Genomic DNA, 26,750 nt, shown 5'->3' with positions numbered 1-26,750 from the left:
TAAATCACTTTCCCACTCTTCTTTAAATTTATGAAACATCTTAAGGTAACATGTGTAAGGAAGTACAGAGTTTTTCAAATTCCTTTAAGTAACTTGGCTAAAAAAATGTTGAAAACTCCTGCTCTAATAAATTTGGTATTATTCAACTAAGTAGAAAAGACTAATTTCTTAACATACCCTCAGGAGTTGGTATTTGTCTGATTTAATTGGATTTCATGAGAAATGTGTAACCTGGAGATTTTCAAATCCCATTTAAATTACTTGGAGGTTGTTTTTAATGAACATTTTGTTATGGGCGTACAACCTTTTGCTTTTTGGACAAAAATTTTGGTTCTAATGTTCATACTTATATTAAGCTTTTCAGTGGAAGATTATTATGTGTTCCCAACACACAGTTGTTCTAGCTAATCCACTCATTGCGAGTAACTTGATCCTACTCAGAGAAAATAGGCAGTCAAGTAGAAGCTGCATGCTTATTGACAATATTGTTCAATTCTGTTGGTTTTATTTGTTGGTAGAGATAAAAGATACTTAATACAGGTGGATTTTGCCTTAGAGTTTCCAGACCAGTTGTTCTTTTCTTATATTTTAATATGAAAGGCACTGGAATCATTACAGAGTTCAGAAGCTGGCTCAGGCAATGTTCCAGGCACTTAGAGCTAGTAAAGTAAATGCTCAATAAATAATGAGAATCATTATTAAGTTTTCATTTTGAGAGTTAAGAGTTAATTTGTGCTAGACTAATCCCTTGCAAGCTGGCTTCCTACAAAAGAGTTGAACTCCCTTCCAAGCTCCCCAGAAACCAGCAGTGGCCTGTTGCTTAAAGCAATCAATTTTGGATTACTATAGGGCTTGAATGCCAGTACCTCCTTTGTATCCATAACTCCAGGGGAGGCTATTATCTTTTCCTCCCTGCAAATTCTAGTTTAGAAGTCACACATCCCAAATCTGCTGTTTCTTCTCCCACATCTAACTTTGAACTCCCACAGCCCTAATTTGGGGGCTCTCTCTTAGAATATTACTGTTGGATCTACAAGGGATTTGTGCTTAATCTGGACACCTACTATTGCTCTTGTCGCTGAGCTATCTCCAGTAAATACTCTTCTAGCAGGACTGCCTTGTGTGTCCTCTGTCTGTATGTCTTTGTTCACCCCTATGCAAAGTATGTGTATGTGAGTGAAAGAGAAAAAAAAGTAGACAGAAATGCCCAATATCCAAACTAAAATGCTGGTGCCACTGCATTATAACTCTTAATGTTTCAGCCTCAGAAATGCATTTATGATATGCTACTTCCTAGGTTTCTGTGAGGATTTCATAACATGCTACTTGTGAAGTACTCAAAGAAGAGTGCCCAGTGTTTAGCCACTCATATACTCATACATTTATTTACTGGTAACAGTGACAGATTACTTGTAATGAGCCAGAGAATATTCAAAACACTTAATAGCACTAGCAAGTTCTCAATAAATATTAGACTTTATTTATTTATACAGTTTTAACTGTATACATTTCTACTGTTGAAATGTAAGAGGTATGCCTTTATTGCATTCCCATGATTTATTTTATTTTTAATTCATATAAAACTACTTTTGTGAACACTGTGTATGTGTGTTTCCTAGTTTATGTTAATCTATATTTTACGCTATCGACACATATTTAATATTGAAGTATTCTAGCTAGCAACACATATACATGAGTCATTCATTTGAAATATATACTCAGAAGCCCATTTTCCAGAGATCTAATATATGCATGTGAATTCACCAAGCTTTAAAGCTCATAAACAGCAGAGTCTGGCTAATTAATAGTGTGACAAATTGAGTGAGCAAAGACATATAGATAAGCTTTTAATGGACTAAGTGTATCTAAATATAGAAATATATGAGGAATACTGGTCTTGTTTGAAGGATCTTAGAAAGCTGAATAAATTATATCCTTTAGAACGGTAGAATTCTTTACTGATAAACATTGTCACTTCACAGAAACTAAATATTTAGCTATTTTCCTAACTGAATCCTGCCTCAGAAATAACTTTGTACCTGCTTTATGTTATTGAAACACTTAAAAGAACAGTTAGAAGTTCACCAAACTTACATAATGAACATTTGTCTACTTTGATGTATGGTTGTAGTTATATTGTGATTCATTCAGTTCAAGATTTGCTATCATTGTTGTATTACCTAGAATTTTGAATAATAGATTAGCTTAGAATAAATATATCATGTAAATCAATGTATAAATAAAAAGCAATTATATTTTTCACATAGTGCTATGTACTTTGAAAGGTGCTTTCATAAAGAAATGTAAAATGGTTTTGGTTTATGGTCATATTATGAGCTTTTCTATTTGTTCTTTATGGTAAGAATAGAGGTTCAATCAGCTATTTCATATTCTCATATCACAACCAAGAAAAAGAATCTTCATTTTAAAAATCCATTGTTTTAAAAATGTGGATATAAATATACCTTTCTTATGTATCTTATTTTCTAATTTGAATAGCAATATATGGTTACTTTAGAAATTTTAAAACAGAGAAATAGAAAAAAAATTCCTAATTATCTCAATTTTAAAACTCCAAATTTATTAATTTAAAAAGATATTCTTCCATGGTGATATTAAGAGATTTTTTTTAGTCTTAACCAGACGTATGTTCTCTTTATCAGTGTATTCTACTTCTTGTAGCTTAAAAAGAAAGTCATGTTAATTCTATTTTCTATTGCTTTGAGTACAGAAACAGAGTAAAATAGTATTATATTTTTCTCCCCTTTTGTTGAGAATTATCCTCAGGCTATGCACATGCTAAGTAATCACTGCATCACAAAGCAACATCCCTGAGCTCTTTCTTTTATTTTGAGACAGGATGTCACTAAATTGCCCAGGTTAACCTTGAACTTGAGTTCCTCCTGCCTTAGCCTCCTGAGAAGACGGGATTATAAGTATGTGCCACCTTGCCATCTTAGTGTAAAATATGCTTAATTTATATTCCTTAACTTAGGTGCCAAATGATTAGATATATGGTAGTTTTAATTTACAACATTAAAAGGTGCATTAGAAATTGAGTTAACTTCAGGAATTCAACAAAAAATAAAATAGAATACATGACTAGGTACTGTCTAGGTTGTAGGGTAGACAACATGCTTATTATTATAGGGTCCTAATGAAGTAAGAAGGAGTATAAGATTAAAGTTTAAGTTGGTGACTGTTGAAAGAAAAGGACTGCTGCTTTATGATTGAGGTAAATGGCTAGACAGGGACTTTGCTGACCACATTCTTTGTTCAAAAAAAAAAAAAACAAAACAACAGAAAAATATTGAACTTGTATAGCAGTATGACCACAATCGATTGCCCTGAAAGTAATGGTAATGCTTTTACATGCCAAAATTTATACCTCAAGGGGAGACTAATATACTTTTTGGCACATTTTTGATCACATGCAAATTGGTGCAGGCAGAATGAGAAATTGCTATATAGCTTGTAAATATGTCTATCTTTGGTTCAAAAAGTAAATAGAATGTCACCCCTAAATTTCCTTGTTATTCTTCCCTTGCTCTGTGAATCAATGCAATAAATAATTCTTAATAACCCTTTCCTTGTTAGCTGTGTTTATTTCTATTCTCCCTGACCTAAAGGACTTTCTGAGCTAGTGACATTGATCTTGAAAGATCTGGAAGCCTGAAGAAAAAAGGCAAAGGCATGAACACTAAGATGTTACTCTGTGCAGACATCACAGTGAAACACATCATTGAGATACAAATGAAAGGAGGGCACTGGGAAGCAGGAAAATTATGGGGCAATAGGGCTTGGGAAGCCCAGTTGAAGGAATTATAGTTTGACTTTGTAACACTGGTGTGGGGGACAAAGACACACAAAAGGGCATATTGAGGAGCTTAGGCATCTCAGCATAGCTTGTGTGTGTGTGTGTGTGTGTGTGTGTGTGTGTGTGAAGTAGGGTGTACAAAGACATGTTTTAGGGAAGGTGGGAAATGTGAATAAGGGAAGATGTTAGATCAAGAACATGGCAAGTAGTAGGAGACTCTGGCAAACCAAAAAGCATCTAACAACTGAAGAATGGGTGGTCAATCAACTAAAACATGACTTCCAGATGTGTCTTCCAAGCAGTGAGTTTGTATTCTGAGAGTGGTAAAAACATTTCATTTAAAACATTTACCAAGTTGGACTTTGTCCTTCGGTCTGGCTTTCCCAATTCAGCACTTTTGACTTGCAGGGTTTGCTGATTCTTTGCATTGGAGGGCTCTCTTGTGCATTGCAGAAAGTCTATCTGCGTTTTTGGTCTCTATCCACCAGATTCTAGAAAATTCCCTCCCCCCCCTTTGTGGTAACCAAAAATAACTCCCTACATTGCCAAGTGGCTCCTGGGAGAGGTAAAGTTGTTCCTCAGTTGAAAACCATGGGGTTTGATGATCATCAAAGAATTCCACCTAATGTAGTTGTACAATAAAACTTAATGTTTAGAGAGGAAATCCCAGTGGAAGGACAAATCAGAGTTGTGTAAGAAAAGGAGAGGACAGAGGGCAAATGGAGGAGATGATTTGTCTTAGAAGCTATTGCAAAAGCTTTCTCTACTCCTTCAAACAAGGATTCTTTGACAAGCAAAATAATAATGTAACCAAAACAAGTATTTAACTTTCTGTAAAAGACTAACTCACAGGCTCTTTGACCAAAGCCTCAAATTCTAAATACAAATATTATTGCCAATCGCATATAATTTATCATATACTCTAGTGTAAGAAGCTCTGATTTATGGTTCTAATATTTTGCATTTGGTCCTTGACTTTACTTACAGAAAAAGCTGTCCTACATGTATTGCTTCCTAATCTCTGTTAGTAAGTACAAATGTAAAGATTTACTTATATTAGAAATAGAAAAAATTTACATTTATAGAAGTGTATCTCAGTTGGGATTGCAGAGTTCACAATGAATACATATGTTATTTTTATTTTAGAACATTTGTTTCTTTACATTTATTTATTTAACAAATATAGAGGCTTTACCATGTGCCAGGCAAAGTGTTAGACTCCAAGGACATGTTAGTTATAGTGACGTTTTGCCCTCATGAACTTGGAATTCAGTGGAAGGATCAAATATTAGGCAAATATCCATGTGATAAAAGTGAAACCATACATTTAAAAAGTGTTGTGAAAGACAGGACACAGGACAGAATATTTTAGAATACAGTGATCATATTAAGTCACAAAGTTAAAATCTCATTTCAGTGTAATTGCCTGCAGTGACATCTTTAGAGCTGTGCCTGTGGCTCAACGGTATGTTTTCATTATTTTCCATGATTTATTACTCTATATTATTATAAAAACCAACCTGATGGAATGAGATGGACATTATTACCCCTGTATATGGGTATAATTGCATGAATGACTGTACATCATGTACAACCAGAGAAATGAAAAGTTGTGCTCCATTTGTGGAAAAAAAATAAGCAAAATTAATTAATAGTAAAAAAAGAAATCAGAAATTGCCAACTCAGATGCTTACAAGGGTTAAACAGAAACATGAATTACTAAAGACTTTATATAAGAAAAATGATAATATTAACTTCCATTCATTCTCAGAGTGATATTCCAAGAGATAGTAGGGAATGATGGGAACTTGGAATGACCACACTTCGGTACCAAAAGGAATATCCACCACTCAGATCCAGTAGGTTATTTCTATGAAAGTCCAATGTCAGATTTTATGATTTTCCAATAAAATCTAGAAATATGGGTTTATTAAAAAAGAAAAACAAATAAACAAATATGATGTACATTTGACTCCATCCACAAAAGGAGGTTCATTTTGTAAGTATAACCTATAACACTCTGAAAATTGACTAACCTGACTATACAATTTTCCTGACTATCTAGGAAAATTTGCATAGAATATTACTGAATTATTTTTGGAACCAATAGCAAAAGCCACAATGCAAATTTCTGTATCTGTCAAATCATTTCCTCCCTAACGCATGGTAGCTAATCACCAATGTTTGCTGAATAAATGAGTGAATGAGTGGATAAAAACACTTGCTGTACATAAGAAACCCTGAAAAGCAGTTTACTACTTTCAAGAATAATAATAATAATAATAATAATAACAACAGTTAAACTCATGCAAAAGTGCACAATCCTGAAAAATGTAAAAGTTAAAGAACTTTCCAAAGAGTTTGGGGGCAATGAAAGATGACTTCATGTAGAGCAAGGGGTTGCATTCAAGACATTTTGAATAGGAGTTAGCATTTAAATGGATCTTGGAACAGGAGCAATGCTTGAAAGGCAGAATTGTTGGGTAAAGACATTACTGGCATAGAAAAAGACATGGGGAGATATTGGTGCTGAGCACTCAAGGAAGATAATTACATACTTTTGGTGATGTGCAAAAGTTGATGTTATCAGAGGCATTTAGGAGAGCTATATTATAAAACAGCAGCATTGCCAATAGAATGTAGTTGAAAAATAACCATTCAAGGAGGAGGGGAAAATGTTTAAAAGACCATTGCAATAATTCTCAATTATTCTTTTTTATTTCAAGTTGCTTTTGTTAACATTTTAAAACTATAAAATGTTTTATTATTAAAGACCCAGAGAACTCTTATTTTTGTCATAATATTTAATATTAGACAATGTAATAAAGTAATTTTAAACTACTTTTTAATTTACATAAAATAACTACAATTAATTAATTAATAAATTAATTAATTTAATTTAACACAAATTGCAATGTTTTGTGACACATGACATTTCACTAATCTCTCAACCCCATAAAGTTAAGTTGAGTTTTGGTGTGATTTTTGCAAATCTAATGCCTAGATATTTGAAGATCTCCTGAACTCACTTCTATTATTGTATGCAACTATTTCTCTATGTTACTTTGATGGAAGTATCTGAAGAAAATCTCAGACTTGTGCTTATAAACAATTAAGAAAGGAATAATTATTTTAATGACCTTCTCAGATCATTGTAGCCATTCTCTCTTGATACTGAACTAACATTGTAGATGGTAGTTTTTAAAACTTTAAAAAATGATGTGGAATCTGAGACAGTACCACTGTTTTACATTTTGTTACATGAAAGTCCATTAGTCTCTCTTGTACTTAGAAAATAATGGCTTAGGTTAAAAAATGCATTCTAAGTCCTTACATTGGTCTATTGGAATACACTGGCTCATTTAGTTAAGTAGATCTTCTAAATTCTGATACATTGTATTATATCATTTAAAAATAACAACCTATAATAATATCACTACCAATACCCTCCCCAAAGGATATGTTAAGAAGCTTTTAAGTTTATGGAGGTAGATGTAATTTTACTAAAATTACAATATTTGCTTGAAAGCTTAAATTTTATCACTAGAAAAAAAACATTGAAATCTCTTTCTGAAAGTGACAGTCATATATATATATTTATTTATTTATTTATTTTTGAGACAGTATCTGCAAATACATGAGCCTGAATAACCATAATTTCTCAATTGTTCTTTCATACAAATGTTGTTTCATGAAAAATGCTGCTAGTTCAAGGGACTACTCAATTGAAAAATGGTTCTCCTTGAAGCAACTGTTGTACTTCACCTTCTAGAAGAAACCTAGGACAGAATGTTAAAAACTATATATACTCTAGCGTCAATATGTACTTAAATTTCTAATTTTTAATGCTTCATTAAGGGCATTCTTAAGTAAATCTGTATATATTTCAAACAGTGAGCACATGGTAGGTAGTGATTAAAATCTATTACAGTCTCTGCCACTTCCTTAATCCATGCTCATTATCATCAGTATAATGTCAACATATGTGGAAGACGAAGGCAAAAAATGTCTAATAATAATAATTTTGACCTTGATGCTCTCCTTGAAGTGTTGCAAGGATCCACAGACAATACCACAGCCTAGGACTGGAGGGGAGGCACCCAGCAGTCTCAGGTCAATAGGAATTCTGAAATCCTCCAATATACCATGAGATCCTAGCCTATGTTAAGGGAAGAAAGAATCTACATATTGGAAACTACTTATTGAATTTATGAATTTTGGTGCCATAATCCTCTATGATAAAACTCAATGTATTTTATTTCCTTCTTTGACTTCAATTTGGCTTTCTACTCTGACTTTTTTTCCTGTGTATGAATGTAGATAATACAATAAGTTACCATCTGCATTTTTCTCTTGACCTAAGATACTGATCTTATATATTAGTTAACATATGTCTACAATACTTTTTCCATTTCTAAGGCATGACTTTAAGAGTAGATTAATCTAAAATAGTAATTCAGTATTCAGCATTATAATTTGACAATAAATGTTACAATCACAACTGAACTCAATACCTTACAGTTATTTGGATATGCTATCAGGCTTCATTATGAGCAATAAGTAATTAGGAAAATATCGGTTATAAAGGTTTTTTAATCAATGTGATACAAGAATTAAAGATAGAGATGAAAATCCCAAAGGCACATGTATCATTTTTATGCAAGGAGTCACATTTTTAAAAAAATTATTTTGCAGTGCTGAGGATCAAACTCAGGGCCACATGTGTGCAAAGGAAATATTCTACCTTAGAGCTAACCCTCAGCTCTGATGCAAAAATTAGAGAAAACCTACCACTAAACTGTTGATCAGCTTACATATTTTCTTTCTTTTATCTGCCTAGAAAATCATAATCTTTCTTATTCTAAGTAAATTTGCAAATTCTACATTTCTTTAACAGAACATATTGTTGTTAATATAATTACAAACTGCTATTTTACCCGAACATTGTTTTGTTATATTTTATGGAATGGAGCTGTTTATTTTGCTTGTTTGTTTATATACTCTCCTACCAATTTAGAAGTTCAAATGATTTTCTTTAAGATAGTATTATGCTTCTGTAAGGATAAAAAATGATGACACACTGAACCAAAGACAGATTAACAAGAGAAAGTTTCTGAAAATTAATTTCCCTGAAAATTTATATGACGCAGGAGCTGTCAGACATAAAGAACCAAAGACTAGAGGAAAATTGTGTATTTATATGCTAATCTTTGATGAAGAATGAACGGATGTGTAGAAAAATAGATGAAGAAAAAGTGTGAGTTAATATAATTGAAAGAACAAACATGGCTCGTCAATGGAGAAAATGCCCGTTTATTTATTTATTTTTTTTTTTTTAAAGAGAGAGTGAGAGAGGAGAGAGAGAGAGAGAGAGAGAGAGAGAGAGAGATAGTTAATATTTAGTTTTTAGTTATCGCCGGACATAACATCTTTGTACGTGGTGCTGAGAATCGAACCCGGGTCGCACGCATTTATTGAGGAACAGCTCTGCATGTTTATAGAGCCGTGGGTCGTTTGACAGTTATGACGGTTTAACGGTTTGACAGTTGGCACGGGGTGCTTTCTGATTGGTGGGTAAGGATCATGTGAGTCAGCAGGGCTAGTCTGATTGGTGGGTAAGGATCATAAGAGTCAGCAGGGCTCACCATTGGGCGGGTCTTCTTGGGGGATGGGGAAGTTAGTCTTTGGAGCCTAGCCGACTCCCAACAATAATAAACTGGAGGGGTGGGTAACAGGGTCTGTCTATTCAGTTTCTTCTTTGCCTCCAGGTATAGGGCATGTCTCCTTTGCAGTAGGGTCCTATTACCTATTTTCAGGAGAGGTATGGGAGGGAATTATTTAGTGATCAACTCATGGCATAGGTGAGAGTGACTGCTGGTTTCCTCAATTGCCAAGGTAGCCGTATTTAAGGAGTATTCTAGGAATAAGGGCACAAGGTCATCTTTGATTGAATCATATATGGCTTTCTGTAACTCTCAATAAAACTAGAAAATGTGGGATATTTTTTGAAAAAGATCACCATGCACTGTTCTATGTCAAATTTAGTTTATATTGTATCACTTTTTGTTGTAGAGCTAACTGGCATAGTCTTGTTTTTTCAGATATTATCAACTGTCTAAGAATATAACACATTGGAAAAAAATGATAGTAACTTAATTGTTATGTCAGTTACCAAAAGGAAATCTAAACTCCCCCAAGAAATTACCATACACTAATAACAATATCTTTTTCCCTAAAATGTTCCTTAAGTTGAAGCTTGAAGAATAAATAAAAAGCAGACTTAAGTAATTTATTTTATTTTATTTATTTTTTTGATATTTTTTATTGGTTGTTCAAAACATTACAAAGCTCTTGACATATCATATTTCATACATTAGATTCAAGTGGGTTATGAACTCCCATTTTTACCCCAAATACAGATTGCAGAATCACATCTGTTACACATACACATTTTTATATTATGCCATATTAGTAACTGTTGTATTCTGCTACCTTTCCTATCCTCTACAATCTAATTTTAATGGGTAGTTTGAATTTATTTCAAATGAGATGTTTGTAATGATAGAGTACGACTGACTTGTATTTCACAAACAAAATACCATGTTATCTGCCATGGCCAAAAAAAGTCAGATGGCTAACCCAATATCTATGGTCTAAGACAGGATACTCTTCTCACATGATGTACTGCTGGACGCAGGACAACTGGCAAAGATAATCTTCTTATAGGGAGGGAGAATAAATAGTTAGAAACAATAATAGAAACCATGGTAATCCTCTTCTTTGTACCAAAATATTTACTTCCTTTCTCCATGCAAAATCCACTCACTCTTTCCTAAGGAACATACCCCAAAAAATCATCCAACCATGTCATTAGGTTTGAAGCCCAGGATCTCATGAGAACTTCTGCAAAGGTTATATGTGACTTCTCTTCCATCAGAGACTAGTGAACTAAAAAAGCCAAAGTAATAATAATAAAAAAAAAAGTTATCTTTTTCCCACTTACAAAAGATTTCATAGAAAAAGTACATAATAACTGTAGTAAACATCGCGGTGTACAGTGTGTAAGAGGGAAGATTGGAAGGGAAGACAGAAAGCAGTTCTGGGTCAATGCTAATTGTGAAATCCTCTGGGTAAACATAAAGGACCCCTATCCTGAAGGCAGAGGAATATTCCTAGACTAGGCCTTAATTCTGTTTCATCCGAGTTATTTCTCCATATTGGATTCCTCCTTTGTGAGGACTTTTCTTAGACACATTAGGAAAGAACATGGGACATACGCCACCCTTGGTAGGTCGGTGGCATTCTTGTTCTGTTTCTTCTGTCAAAATTTGGAGTCTGAAAGTTTAGTTTCTATCTCTTAATCCATACACATGGCTCTTTTGATGCTACAAGTACAAATTCTTCTTTGTTTTATGTACCAATATTGATGTACCCAATTTGTTGAAAAAAGGCTTTTTTCTCTAGATTGTATCCAATAATAAAAAAAATATGGGTCATATCCCTCTGCAGGATAAGGAGACCCAGCACAAGAGATAATGCACAGCTTGTAGGAAAATGCCTTCTCAACTCTCACCAAGGCCTTATTTGTTGTTAATGAAAGCAATTGCACCTTACTGATGGTAGGTGACATGACATTAATGCTTCCTTTATTTATACTTAATAAAGGCATTGTTCTTTGTGTAAAGACCTATTGTTTATGACTAAAATTTCCACTTTTGCCACTATAAAATTGGTCTTTATCATAGGAGAGAATGGTTTGGTTTCAAGATGATTATAATATAAATTTCTAGGATGTTAAAAAGGCCTGGTTGATAGTAGTTGGTCACATTAGGTAAGACTTAAAAATCTAAAAAGCTCATAAAGGAATAAAGAAAAGTAACTAACCTAAGATTTTAGTGAAAATAACGACTAGGCTTTGTTGACATGGGAAATTTAGACTGGAATATTTGTTGGTACTTAAAGTATTTTGAGGAGAGAAAAAAAAAAGATTCCAAGCTATGTTTTAAGCATTACTATTTACTTTTATTTAGGATACATATTAAAAAGATATGACTTCATGTACATTTTCTCAAAAAAAATTTTTGTATGTACACCATCTATAATATAAAAATAAGTGGGAGACAAAAATCACTTTCCTGACTTCATATAGAATTGCAGACATAAAGTGAAATTAAGTGTTATATGCCATAATAGAAAATGGAGCTGTTAATATATGCTGTTTTTAATTAAAAAAACTATTTTTTAGAAAAATGACATCTCAATTGAATTAAATGGCATATAGAAAATTACTGTTGCAGTTTCTTTCTAAATAAAGCACTTCTAATACAAAGTTAGTATCAGATAAAATAATGGATGAATGACTGATGATTAAATTCTTAGAAGAACTGCATTTACCAAGAACTTTGACTTTCCTGGGAATTTAGACTTGAACCAATTCAAATCTTAATTCACATAGCTTAGCATTATTGTACAAAAATATTATCTATTGCTTTTTGAGGCTGATATAAAGGATTTTCTAAAAACATATTTTCAGATGATTAGATTCTTACTTTGAAACTGCTGAAGAATTGTAATTGCTTCTGCACAAGCGTGTTTCCAAAAACAGCACTAAATTGATGGTGAAATAAAATCTACACTCTTAGACTATCTCTGTGCAGTGCTACATTTTTTTTTTTCCTAGAAAAACTTGAATGAATGCTTAGAGAAACTTTGGAAATGTGTATTCTGCAATGAGCCCTCCAATTTGGAGATTTAAATTCAGCATTTTAATTGTATTTGGACACCTACTTATTCTCTTTTTCAAAAGCCAATGTGATAGAGATTGGGAATACAAGAATAACTACAACAATGTCCTTGCCTGAAATTTTGAAATCAAAACGCACTGGCTTCAAAGATAAAATCCTCAGGAGTTCTCATGCTCAAGTCATTATTTCTTCTCAGCTCCAGAGCTAGAAAGGCTACCTGACATGGGAGAAGGGGGCTTTCATTAATCAAGTACATCTATGATCCTTCCTAAGGTTATGTGAATGTAGAGTTTATTAAAATGTATTGAAGAAACTAGTTTATTAATTGTCTAGCCTACTTTAATGCCAGTAGATATGATGTTAATATCTTTCAAAAAAGGATTAATAATTCAAAATACTAACAGAGAATCAGAAAGTACAACTACATGTATGGACTTTCTAGTGATCTAGGGGTGATTATTGGTATTTTCAACAGTGCCATTGAATATATGTGACTTCAAGCTACCTATATGATTTCCAAACTATGTTGTCAAAGAACACTTTTTGTAATTTCACTGAATCTAAGATGTCATAAATAGTAGATGCTTCTTTATGTGAAATTAAATAAGAAAAAGAGTGCAAAATAGCAACATGCAGTCATTAGTTTAAAATGATCCTCATTTCCAATATCTTACAATGAAGTGTATATTAAAATATTAATATTAAAATCAATAAAATTATAAAAAATGAGATCAATAAAATAGAAAATTAATATTGAAATCACAAAAACACAGACACATGAACTTTTTTTTTTCTCTTTCTTTTTGGAGATAATTGCATATTCACAAGCAATTGTTAGAGATCATATAGAAAGAGTGAGGCCAGTAGCATGGCCAGATAGGAAGTATTTGAGTCTTCTTCCACCTGAAAACTCACCAAATAAACATGGATGCTCAGAGCAGTACCCTTTGAGAGGATATCAGAGAAAAGAGGAAAGATGTCTACTCACCAGGCATCTAAGAAGACATTCACATCAGGCAGGAGGGAAATGCTGAGGCACACTTCAGCAAGGAGGCCCCCTCACATACAGTGACATCAAATTGTAAAGTGGAATTCACAGCAACTATTATCTACTTGTAGAGAGGAGGGTTTGGACCTCAAATATAAGGCCTCAGTCCCAGGAATCCCAAGTTTGACTCTTAATGCATCCGCTGTGGGAGTGGTGGGGGTTAAAGGCATGTCTCTGCTTCTCAGAGCAAAGAAACAAAAGAACGATGATTGGAAAAGAGAGCACAAATGCTTCCAAGGACTTTGTTCATCTCTAAGCAGTGAAGGGTTGGTGCTAAAAAGCACAGGCTTTACTTCCCTGAGAAGGGGTTTAGAAACATCTTCTAGTAGTTTCTGTCAGCCTGCTCCTAACTAACTGCACCAGGGATCTGAAGAGACAGTCAAATATTAACCCACTGCCATCCTGGGAAGACTTTGCCCTCCCACCAGGTGAGCATACTCAGTATGGGTGCATAAGTTCCCTTAAGGACTCCTTCCTCCAGGATCCCAGCTGAGAAGAGGTTTAAATATCACCACCTAGTTTCTAAACAGAGGGTTTGTGAAATACCCTAATAGTGCCTAATTATAGGGCTGGTTTCTAATTAAGGGACGGTCAATAATGAATTTGACACCAACCTGGGATAAATTTGTACTCACATCCAGAGCCACAACTTTTACAGTATTCACCTGTGAAACTGTATTCTGGAATTCCTAGTTTTGTAATTGGCATTTGCCTCTTTCTCTAGAATACAGTAAAAGGAATGTATTTTCACAGGCTGAAGTACTCCTAGGACTTCATCCTCTTGAGCAGTGAAGAGAAGAAGCTTAAAAACATAAATATGCGTTTCTCCTAGAAGAGGTTTAGGTCACAACTGAGAGACCCAATTTCTAAAGTTACCTGCTGAAGGATTTCATATGCGTGTACAGACATCTTTAATTTTTTTATTTGTTTAAAATATTTTTGTCCTATTTTTCTCTAAAGGGTCATGAAAATTACAATGACTATATTCCCACTGAAAAGTTCTAGTTATCTGTTAATATTTATAAACTTTTGGAGATAAATACTACTGACTTATCAGTTATATTTTCATCTGTGTTTTGTGGAAATGACAGAATTACAAACGTATTCTTATCCACATTATATCTATATTACCTGTATTATGATGTCAGAGAAATGCTTACCATGAACAATGCAACAAGGAGAACTTTAATCAAGACTATTGATACAGGGCAGAGAAATCAAAATGCAGCAGAACTCAACTTAACTGAAACAAAAGACCGAAAGGTTTTTATGCAGCAAGCTAGCAGAAAAGTACTGGAAGACATTGTGAGGGAGGCTGATTGAAGGGTCGTGTCAAGCATATTGAGTTGTTTCTGTGTTTGTCATTTTTTTTTTTTTCTGAGATTAGACCATTTTTGTTGATAATTGATGCCCATGGATGTTAGACTCCTACCCTCCTATAGACATTGGAAAATAAAACATCACCTTACATTTCAAAGGGATGATTTCTGAGTCCTTGAAAAACTCATTCCTGTATTGTAAAACTTCAAAGGTGCATTAGGAAAAGGATATATACACACCACAAAGGAGAGAGAAAAAGTTTACAGTAAGATTTGTAAACTAAATGATTTAGGGTGATTAGCATCTTGGAATCAGGAGAAAAAATCTATTTGGAGTTTAGTCAAGCTGATGGTCAAGTTAAGACTTTATTGATAAATACACATTCACACATACATACATAATGTAAATTATGCATTCACATATATATAAGCATACATACAATCAAATACATATATTTATGCATATCTGTAAATTTACATCACCTTTTATTATAAAATTATTTCCAGTGACTAAAATTGAAAGCAGTAACTAAGCCATCAATATGGACATTGTTAAAAATAATGGTTCATTTATATGCAAAGATCATGGAAAGATATGCTAGATTTGGTATTATGTTAAAAAAGCAAGATGATAAGACATTTAGAAAAATGAAAGCACAAAATAAAAATTAAGAACACGGATCTCCTTATTAAAACTTTCAGAAAAGATAGTACTACATACCTGGTTTAAAAATAAACAGTGAAATTTCTATGTGTTTTTGTATATCATTTCTTTGCAGGATTAATCAAAGCCATTCTCCTTTCAGTTACGCATAATAAAAGTAGCATTAAAAACTTGGGTATTCAAAATGGTATCTAAATATAAAAATTTGAACTAAGCTGAATTGTTTGCTCAACTACTCATTTTAACATATTCACCAAGCTTAGTTTGGCCACAGTTAATTCAACAAATGGTTCTGCTCTTATTGTATATATACACAATTCCTAGTAATTGTTTTTTTTTTTCCTTTTCTTTTTGCTATTGATGATTGATCTTGGAAATTTATATTTGGACAAACTATATTTAACATTGGTAATTAATGAAGCATCTTCTAGTTCTAGTTAAAGTACTTTTCAAAATTCTCTGGATGATAAGTATTTTTGAGTCATAGTGATATTTTTATGATGCTTAACTATCAAATATTTCCAAAACACAATTTCAAAAACCAAGCATCAATTTTAATGTATTCATAAAATTAACAAGCATCCATATCTGGGAAAGAATGTATGTTTGAAAATAAGGGATTAAATAAAAGTAAGATCAATATAGAAAGGTTAAAAGAAAATTGATTGAAAAGGAAAGACAAAAATGTTACTTTGTTCAATGAGACTTTATTTTAAAGCCAAATATTGAAAATCCATTCAGTCAAATGTATACTCTTTCCTGCGTTTAAAATTTCAATTTCGTTCCCAAAGCTTTGAAGGGAAAATGAAGATTGTAAAGAGCCTTTCATCAGTTATAGGAAAGCTAAAGCCATTGTTGAATTTGTAGAATTACTCAATTATTCCAAAAATGTCCTGCAGGGATTGCCAAGGGTTTTCGTAATGAATGAAATTGATCTAATCTTGCAATATGAAAAGAATTTCTTGGAGTGAAACACTTGTTTCATAGAAGAATCTTAGGGGAAATAACTGGCAAAACCATCCTTTTTTTCATGGAAAGAAACTTATTAACATGACATACAGGAGAACGCATGGACATGTTAAGTCCTAAAGCAAGCAGGTCTATTAGAGCCTCACCAAAATACTAGTTTCCAGGGAGTTTTTAAGCATCCTGAAAAATGGGGCCTGAGGCCTTGGCTCAGTTATATACATGCACTTTTGGCTCAGCCTTTTTAATTCTTCTCATGTAGTAATGTGCATGTGAAATTTAATTTACTTTATGATCTGTCAGGTATAGGCTTCAAGATTTTGATCTCTTTTGAAGGTTGGCACCAACCAATGGCCCTGTGATTTTTCATTCATAAAGCAAAGCTACTCTATGGGATCTTACTGGACCCAGTGATGAAGTGTATCTCTAAGGTGCTTTTATATATATGGTTATTTGAATACTTCAGCAACCTCAGCAACTGTTATAACAATGGCAATACTTCTTTAATTCATTTTGCCACCTACTCCAATTCTTCATGACAGCAACTGACTATAGCTACAGAAAAATAGAAAACCATGAGGCCTGATCTCACTTTAAATTTATGACTAGGAATCTCAAGTGGACCCTTTGTACTGCCAGGCAATTTTACTGTATTTCCCTGGTCAATGTACTCTCCTACTTTCACTTGACTATTTCACATGCTTCCTTCTCTTCATTCTCAGTTGCTAACCCTGCTTCTCAGTTGTTAAGATAACACATGGATTAGAAGAAAATTTATAAAGATCTTACCAATAAATGTTCCCTCCTGCCTGAATCTCCACCCCAATCTCTTTTTCTTCCCTTTAAGCACAATGCATACACCAATCCTGTTCTCAGGCTAACTCTTCTACATCCATTCCATCCCCTCTCATCTGCTCACTGACTTCACTTCTTGTTTTTTCATTTTCTTTTCTGTGTCATCGATTTTCTCTTTCTGTTGTTTTTTTCCCATCAGTACACAAACATACTAGTGTTTTTTTTTTTAACGTTTCTCCTTTAAACCTACATTCCCTGCATCTAACCTCTCTAGAGAATTTCAATAGCTGTTACATTAATTTCCTCTCCTCCTCTCATATTACCCACTTCAACGTTTTCCTTTTGTAATTACCATTCCACTGAAACCACTACCATTGAGCTAACCATCGATTACTGCTTTGTGCAATGCAAGGGTTAATTCTTCTTCATCTTCTTGGTCCACTTAGCACCCCTTAACACTGCCAACCCCAGTTCTGTTAGGAACCTTTGATCACTTGAATACAGGGTTTCAATCTCACTTGGTTTTCTTACCTTACTAGTTATATCTTTGTTGATATTTCCTCCTTCTCTTTGCTTCTAAATATTGCAATTCTACAGAATTTATCCCTGTACTTCTTTTCTTTATCTATTATTAATTTATTTTTACTTTATCCAGAAGGCATGTGGTATTTAAAGGCCAAATACAGATGACTTCAATTTAAGTCTTCAGCTGCATCCACTTTCCTGAACTCTAGATTGAAATACGTATATGAATATTCTATGAACTCTCACAGCTAAAGTGTACAAAATGAAATTCTCTTTCACAAAAGTGCTTCTTCCTCTGTATACGTCAACTTCTTTTTTCCATTAACTTAGACCATCCTTGATGGCCTCATTTTCTTCACTATTTATGTACAGTTTATCAACAAATCCTGCTGCCTCTACCTGAAAAACATCTGGAATGTGGCTAAGCCACCAACATCTCCTATCAGCATTACTGCAATAACATCAAATTTCTTTCTTTTTACACTTTTTTCTACTTTCAACACAGCACTTGAATCATGTAAAAGAATGAATCGGATCAAGTTCCTTCCAGGATTAAAATCCCCCAGTATGTACACATTTTATTGACTAATGGGGAGCTTGTAATGTAGACTATGATCAGATTCTAGATGTAACCTTGATATTCTCCAGTCCATTGTCCTTCCTTGATCATTACACACCCCAGTTATGTATTTCTTCACAGAAACTGATTTCTCCTTCGATGTTGATTTGAACCTTCACTTTTAAAAAATTAATTAATTAATTAATTCTAGTTAGGTATATATGAAAGCAGAATGTATTTCGATTCATTGCACAAACAGAGCACAACTTTTCACTTGTTGTACATGATGTAATCGTACCATATATGCAGTCACATATGTACCTAGGGTAATGATGTCCATCTCATTCCACCATCTTTCCTGCCCCCATGACTGCTTCCCTCTCTCCCCCAACTTTTCCCAAAATTTCTCCATTCTTCCTATGGTCCTCACCCCTCATTATGGATCAGCATCCACTTCTCAGAGAGAACATTTGGCCTTTGGTATTTTGGGATTGGCTTACTTTGCTTAGCATGATAATTCTCCAAATCCATCCATTTACCTGAAAATGCCAAAATTTTATTCTCTTTTAATGCTGAGTAATATTCCATTGTGTATATAGACCAGTTTCTTTATCCATTCTTCTATTGAAGGGATCTAGGTTCATTCCACAACTCCTCACTTTTTTAAGGTCTTTGATCAGATATCCTCTTATCTGACATCATTCCTGAGGTCTTTGTTAAAAACACTAACTCTCCAAACCTGACTTTAATGAATCTATAGCCTCATATCCTGTTTTTCTTGTAGCCCTACCATTTATTATCTTCAAAATAAATCTATGATGCAAGGACTTTTTTTTTTAATGGCGATTGGCACAAAGAGGTACTCACCAAATACTTGCTAAATAAATAATTATTATAGATTTTTAGTACATATTTTTGTTTCTGTTTTTCTAAGCACTCATCTCCCTCAGTACCCTATATTTTCCATATAAAAACAGGCTTTTTTCTGTTTTGCATGAGGCCGTTCCCCAGCGGATAGTCAAATGTTTTCCTCATGGTAAGACTTGATCAATACATGTTAAATGAACAAGCATATTATTACAAAAAGAAGAATTTATGTATAGAAAGTTTAAATAAACTGCACAATTCTACATTGTTATATAATAAAACTGACCTGAATGCAGTTACAATCTGACTTTAATGTACATTTTCATATCTTCTCCCAGAAAACTTTTACCATCTATATAATTTCAGAGTTCAACAAAACTAGACCAAATACTATTTGTTCAGTGTAACAGGGAATTTCATGCCTATTTTCCATGTTGTTGTAATTTCTGGCTTAGATGCTCTCTTCTTTCTGACTGTTTGCTAATATTTCATTTACCTTTCAAGACCCAATTCAAATGTCAACTTCTCTCAAAACTCTCCAGATTTTCCCATGCAGAGTTAATTATTATCTCTTTTGGGAATTATCTAGTAATTTATGCATGCATTAAACAACTATTTATTGAGATTTTCAGGCAGCATAGTAGGCACTGCAGAGAATGAAATGACTCTCTAGATGAATGTTTTATTGTGAGTGCTCTAGAGTAGGATTTCCAGGGAATTAGTAGAGTGCATATTATTATTCTTTTAATATACATGCATTATCACAAGTTTTATGTGAACAGGTTCCATGAGTTATCCTGTTTGTTGTTGCTGTGGTTCTGAATATTGTTTGGTATGGAATAATGTTTGTTAAAATGAAATTAAAATGTCCATTTATTTCAGGACTCTTTCTACATTTGCATGCCAAAGCTTCTAGTATTTCTGTTACAAAGAATAATATCACCATATACAAATCAAATGGAGAACCATTTCAGTACAGTTTATCCTAAGTCTGATTTCTCTGTTTCTTTTCCCTGCAGTTTGTTTAGCTGCTGTTTTAGTGGACTTCCACTGTAGTTAATTTTTAAATAAATTGTATATTTATTAAGTAGAAGAGACAAATAAAATGTGTTTTTATTCTAGCTATTTGGGTTTGTTACATCTATCACATATTTCATTACTCACTGTACAAGACACTTCTTTCTCCTAGATTAAAAAAAAAAAGCATAAGAGTTAGACTGTTTGGAATAGATTTTAAACACCTATTCCCTTGAGAGTGCTCGGGAGCCAACTTAACACCTGTCTGATCAGTAACTTAGAATGAGTTTTAATATTCTTTAGAGAGGGGTGTCAAAATTTTTACCCCTTTGGAGGTGCACAACTGAGAAATTTACAATTGTTTGAACACTATTTCTTAGCGTAATCCAACCAATAGGAGAATGTAGATTATGTTCTCTGCTGTCTGTAGTATGTCTCTTTCTAGATTGAAAAGCAGCTCTCCAAAATGGACTCTTGATTTTTTCAGTGGCTACTTAAATCAATCTTGCTGATGATTCTTCCTCACATTTCTCATCTCAGATCCTTTTGGTTGATGTACAGACAGCTGGGTGGGATTTTCCTGATGTAATCAAGCCATAATTTTACATGAAAAGGCAATCATCAATGTCTCGAAGCTATTGTCAGGGTAATTAATGATACCTTAGAATTCACTTTGTTTTCATTTCCTGGCATATTTTTAAAACATTATTCTTTTTGAGCATATCAGCAATAACATTTTCAGTTTTCTAAAAATGTATTTTTAAAATGAAGATACAACTTTACACTTGATAGGAATATTTCAGCATTTAGCTTTGATTCTTTAAGGAAGGTAGAGGTAAATATTCACTATCATTGTTCATCAATAACATCTTAAATTTAGGAATATTTGATTTTAAACAGAATTATGTAATAGAGCATGCTTATTTAAAAAAAACAACCATTCTATCCCTAATGATTTATATTTGAAAATATAGGTTTGTTTATTATATGATATCAATAATCACAATGATTAACAAGGACATTTTTATTACTTCACATACATGCTTTTGAGTAAAATATGCATCTGAAAATGCAATTTTCATTCTAAATTTGTTTATCTTTATATTGTTATTTATTTTTATGTTCACAGATTCAATATGTCATAGGGATTTATTTTATGTCAATAAAACCATCAAGAATGATTGGTTGGGCTGGGGATGTGGCTCAAGCGGTAGCGCGCTGGCCTGGCATGTGTGCGGCCCGGGTTCGATCCTCAGCACCACATACAAACAAAGATGTTGTGTCCGCCGAAAACTAAAAAATAAATATTAAAATTCTCTCTCTCTCTCTCCTCTCTCTCTCTCTTAAAAAAAAAAAAAAGAATGATTGGTAGAGAAAACTAGTTACAGACCAGGATTTTTAGAAAAAGTTTCATATAAGTTATTTATTGCAAAACCCCAGATACAATTTTTCTGAGGAAAAAGTGACAGTGGAGGATGAATTGCTACCTTTCTTTGTCAGGAAGGCCTAGTTAGTGTATGCTAAAATTGTAGAAAACCATGAGTAGCTCAACTTGATTTACCCTAAAATACGAATACAAAATCAATGGTAAGTAGAGCATCAGCTCATTCAGAAAGTACTTAGGAAAGCTTCATTTGCAGCGGTAAAGAAAGTGACAGATGTGATATACAGGACTCAGTCAGCAGAACAATGATGCTGAGCCAAGTGCATAAGGGTGTTTTGGTCCTCAAGCCACAAGTCAGGAGACAATAACTGAAAGCCACCTTCCAATACTTTGCACTATTTGTTTTTAATCATTAGTATGAATACTGCATAAAACATTAAGAAGTTCTTTTTTTCCATTTCTAAATTTTCTTCAAGTAATTCTCACTGACTAGAAAAATTGTAGTTTATTTCTTTTCAAAGCAGGCTTGCTGATTTTAGCAAAACTATTTCATAGAAGATATCAATAAGAAAGTCTTCCTTTTTTAAAATCTGAAATTTAACCCAAACTAGGCATTCTGTGTTTCATATGATAACCCTTTTGAGAAAGAAATTTATACATTGATTATCATTCGGTTTCAATCTGAAAATATGAAGGATCTGGTTTGGATGCTGAGGGAAGAATGTTTCCTTTCTGGTTAACTCAGAGTTCTAATCCACTCCACTGGAGCTGTGTATCAATGATGGTAACCTGGGCTACTTTGGCTTTATAGTCACTTGAGAATATTAAAATTTGAGAATCACTGCATGGGGTTCTTTTTTCTTTCATTCTAGTACTAAAGAATCTACATTTGCAAAATGAAAGTGGAAAATCAATGTAAAAAGTAGGCTAAATAATCAGCTCAACATTTCTCAGACCCCAAATACCACTGTGCGAATTATTTCAAACATACCATCAGCTTGTGTTTCATGAGAAACTGGACGTGGAAGTGGTTTGGTAGAGAGAACTTTTGCAATTTTTTTTTTTTTTTTTGACACTAAAAGGCTTTTAGGTAAGGAGAGATTTAATACTGAGACTTGAGAGTAGGGTATTCTTAGCCAGTAATTTTAAAAGAAATTTTTATGTTATAAATTTTAGTGAGTGTTAGAAACCAAGCCAGTAGGAGAAGAACTAGGCTGTATGGCAGCAAAAAAACAAGATATTGTTTGAAAGCCAGGGGTTTGATCAAGGTTAGAAAAAAGAAGGAACATGTACACTAAGTGAGTCATTGGCAATTACAGATAGAGATGCTAGAATGTCTTTAGATTATTATTCTTGGCTTTTAGCTAGGTAGTTCTTTCATATGCTAAACTTGTTTAGTTAAGCCATAAGTTTCAGATAGGCAATAAGAATCGCTAATTTACATTGTACTATTATTACTATTTTCTGAGATGGGGTCTTGCTATGTTGCTGAGGCTGGCCTTGAACTCCAGGGCTCAATTGATCCTCCTGCCTTAGCCTTCCAAGTAGTTGGGACTAGAGGGGTGTGCCACTGCACCTGGCTTACATATTATAATTTATCGAATATCAAATATAATTCAGTTACTGCCTTTCGACATAATATTTTAAAAAATTAACTATCCAAACTATACTGTGAAGAAACTGTGGCAAGGTAAGTTATTGCGATTTGGGAAAGCTGGACTTATAGAACTGACTTAATGTTCTGAAGCTATTATTCTAGATTTGATCTCAGTTCTACTGACATCACAACTCTGCTTTTTATACAAAGCAACTGCCTCTTAACACTGAGAATAAGCAGAATCACTTGTGAGTGATTGGAGAAAGCTGTCTGAATAAATTAGCTGATCTTGTCAGTTTCAATGTAGATATCTTGGTATCAGAAAACTACAGTTGTTGTTGTATTTCCCTGTCTGCATAATTTCTCTCCTACTTACCTGTCACACATTTAATTAAGAACTTCACTAATAGAAAAGAAAGAGTGTCATGTGTCACTAGGTATTTATTTTAGGTCACCTTCAGAAAAGTTTCCAGAAGCCTACCTTGGTGTCCAATGGATCAGTATTCTCTGACAGTATGCATAATGCTCCTATTGCTATAATTATGCAAGACACAAACTCAAAAGCCAAAATACATCAAGTTCACAGCAGGCCTATTATGCAAGACCACACATGGAATGGGTCAATTTAAGAGAATGATAGTTTATCTTATTTTTTGCATGGGGTGTGCAAGTATATGGCTTCACAGGTAATTCAATGGTATAGTATTAAAAGGAGATTCAGTAAAGCAATATTATCTTTCCATGTAGAATTTATTAGTATTTTTCTTCCTTTTAAGAAGAAATTTCTCAGAATTTGTGAGAGAAGAAGAAAATAACTTTTATTTGAGCATTTAATTGTGTCACATACGTTTGTAAATGTCTTATTTTATAGATAAGGAAGTACAAACTCAAAGAGGTTAAGTAACTTGCTTGAAATTATGGAAAGACTGTGGCAGAAACCAAGATTTATACTACAATGAATCCAAATATCAAAATATATTGTTTTTCTTTTAATTTGTATTTTCTTAAGAAAGATTGATTTGAATTTTAATAAATGCAGACAAACTATTTTTCCAGAATGATATTTGATTAGAATTTATTCACTGTCAATTAGCAAATATTAATTGTATATCAAATATATACCAAGTATTTTTTTCTATATACAAAGCTTTAAACAAGGAACATCATCGACAAAATTCTGTAATCTCATGGAGTTTACAGTTAGAGGAGACAGAAAATAAAGCAAATTGACAAAAAGCTATGCTACATGCATGATAAATTTTTAAATATAAAATGATATGAAAGATTTTTTTACAGTTCTGTTAAAATGGATGTAAAAATAAATGCAAAGTTATATAATTAGTAATTCAGAGTGATAAATTAATTATATATATATAAATGAACTGATATATATATATATCAGTTCATTTCACCTTAAGTGAAAGTCCTTGCCAGATAATACATAACAGTGAAATGACAAAAGAGAAAAATAAATCATGTCAAAGTGGTGTTTTGAAAAAAAGAGATGCTTAAAGATTTCAGTAAAGTTGTTTTGACTATTGAGGGAATTTCCATGAATTACTATCCCATAAATAGTAGCAGCTACCATATTATAGATACCCTTCCACTTCTGTAGTTATAGCAGCATTGCTGATTGGTCAAAATTAAGTTGTTTCAGAGCCTAACTAAGAGCACATGAAAAGTAGGGCAATTTTTAATAAAAAGAAAAAGATGTTGCATTAAAATCTAAATTAATTCTCTGGGATAGGATCTGAAGCTACTTAAATATCTGCTTAAAATGACTCTAGAGGGTATGGTTTTTGTTGGATTAAATGAAGTTACTTTGGTTTGGAAATTATATCTTCTGGAAGACAGTTTATGCCATCAGGACCCTGCCCCCACCATTTCTAACCTTTGCTTGTTTTACAAAGTCGAAACCAGATACAAACAATTTAATGGTATTTAACAAAACCTTTGTGGAGAGACATAGAGTGGAATAGTGCCCACTGTTCATTATCCAGGCTTGCTTGGTTTATTTTACATTTGCTCTTAAATATAGAAACCAAAATAATCAAAATGTCTTAATCAAGTTGCTTAACACATTGCACTTTCTTTTGGTTCTTCTTTTTACTTTAGGTATCTTTTCTTACATATTTTTATTTAGGTGGAAAAAAATGGCTTTAAGTGATAGAGTATCATCCTTTAGCTGTTTTCTCCATTCCACAAGGCATAAGTACACGTGCAAAACTACTTTGCCTAGGGAATTGTTATTTGAAAGCTATTTAAATCCACTGTGAGAAAATAATCAAGCAAACAAATAATAAGACTAAAAAAATTCTAAATTGGTGCTTTGGAAGTTACCTTTGTAAGATAAATACTAACTTCCTACATTTCCATTTATTCCGTGATGGATTGGTTGTTTTGTTAAAGGCAGTGGTAATTATTTTGAAATACTTTTGCTCTTTTGTTAAAATAAAAACACAAAAGTGCCCGGGTTATATTTTATATTTATGTCACAATATGTTTATGTCAGTTTAATGTACTAAGAACACCTTTTAGTTTTCATCTCAGAGAAAGGCAAAACAGCATTAGTATAACCTGCTTGTTGAGCATAATCACATTATAATTACAAAATTTTTTGACTGTGTGGAATTTGTCATGATTTGTGGAAAAAAATTAAGATTTTTTTCCTAATGTATTCTTATATCACATTATATATGACAATTTTATTTTTCATGGGATGAAAAGCCTGTCAGATGAGTTAGATCAGAAGTACAATATTGCATTCAGGATTCTGCAAATAGAGTTAGTATGTGGCAGTCTTCAATCTAAATCCAATGATAAAGAACCAGGAGAGTTTATCTTCATTCAGAAGGTAGAGGGGTTGCATATTTTTAAAATATATAATAGTCATGCAAATCAGATAAAATAGTTCGTTTAAAACACTTTTATCCCGTTTCAGGAGAATTAAAAATAGATGGCCCTTTTTTCAGCTCTAGCAGGGTTAAGTAGCTCTATACTAACAAGGTCAGTGGCTCTCGGACAGAAAGATTTCTACACATGCTGCCCATTTCACCTTGGGGAACTTTTGAAATGTCTGGAAGCATTTTTCATTGTTACTTCTGGAGTTGTTGCTGACATCTAGTGTGCAGAGGACACTTGTGCTACACATGCAATGCACAATTCGTCCCCCAAACACAGAAGTACCTGGTAAAACCTGGCAATAGTGCCAAGATTTAGAAACCTGATGAAGGTAAAAGTGATCTTACTATTGCCATCAAGAAGGCTAATGGAAGACCTGGACAGAAACTGCCTTCAGTTTAACATCTAACACATGTTTAATATTTCATATCAATTGCATCAGAAATAAAAGTTGAATAATGAAGCAAATTTTCTAAACAGTTTGAGAAAGATATTTTATACTGTGACAGAAATCAGTGGTCGGTGGACCATACCACTGATTTTTGTT

Source organism: Callospermophilus lateralis, chromosome 4, assembly GCF_048772815.1.
Source record: "Callospermophilus lateralis isolate mCalLat2 chromosome 4, mCalLat2.hap1, whole genome shotgun sequence".
Taxonomy (NCBI): Eukaryota; Metazoa; Chordata; class Mammalia; order Rodentia; family Sciuridae; genus Callospermophilus; species Callospermophilus lateralis.
The sequence above is the reverse complement of the archived record's forward strand: the minus strand, read 5'-3'. Positions refer to the sequence as shown.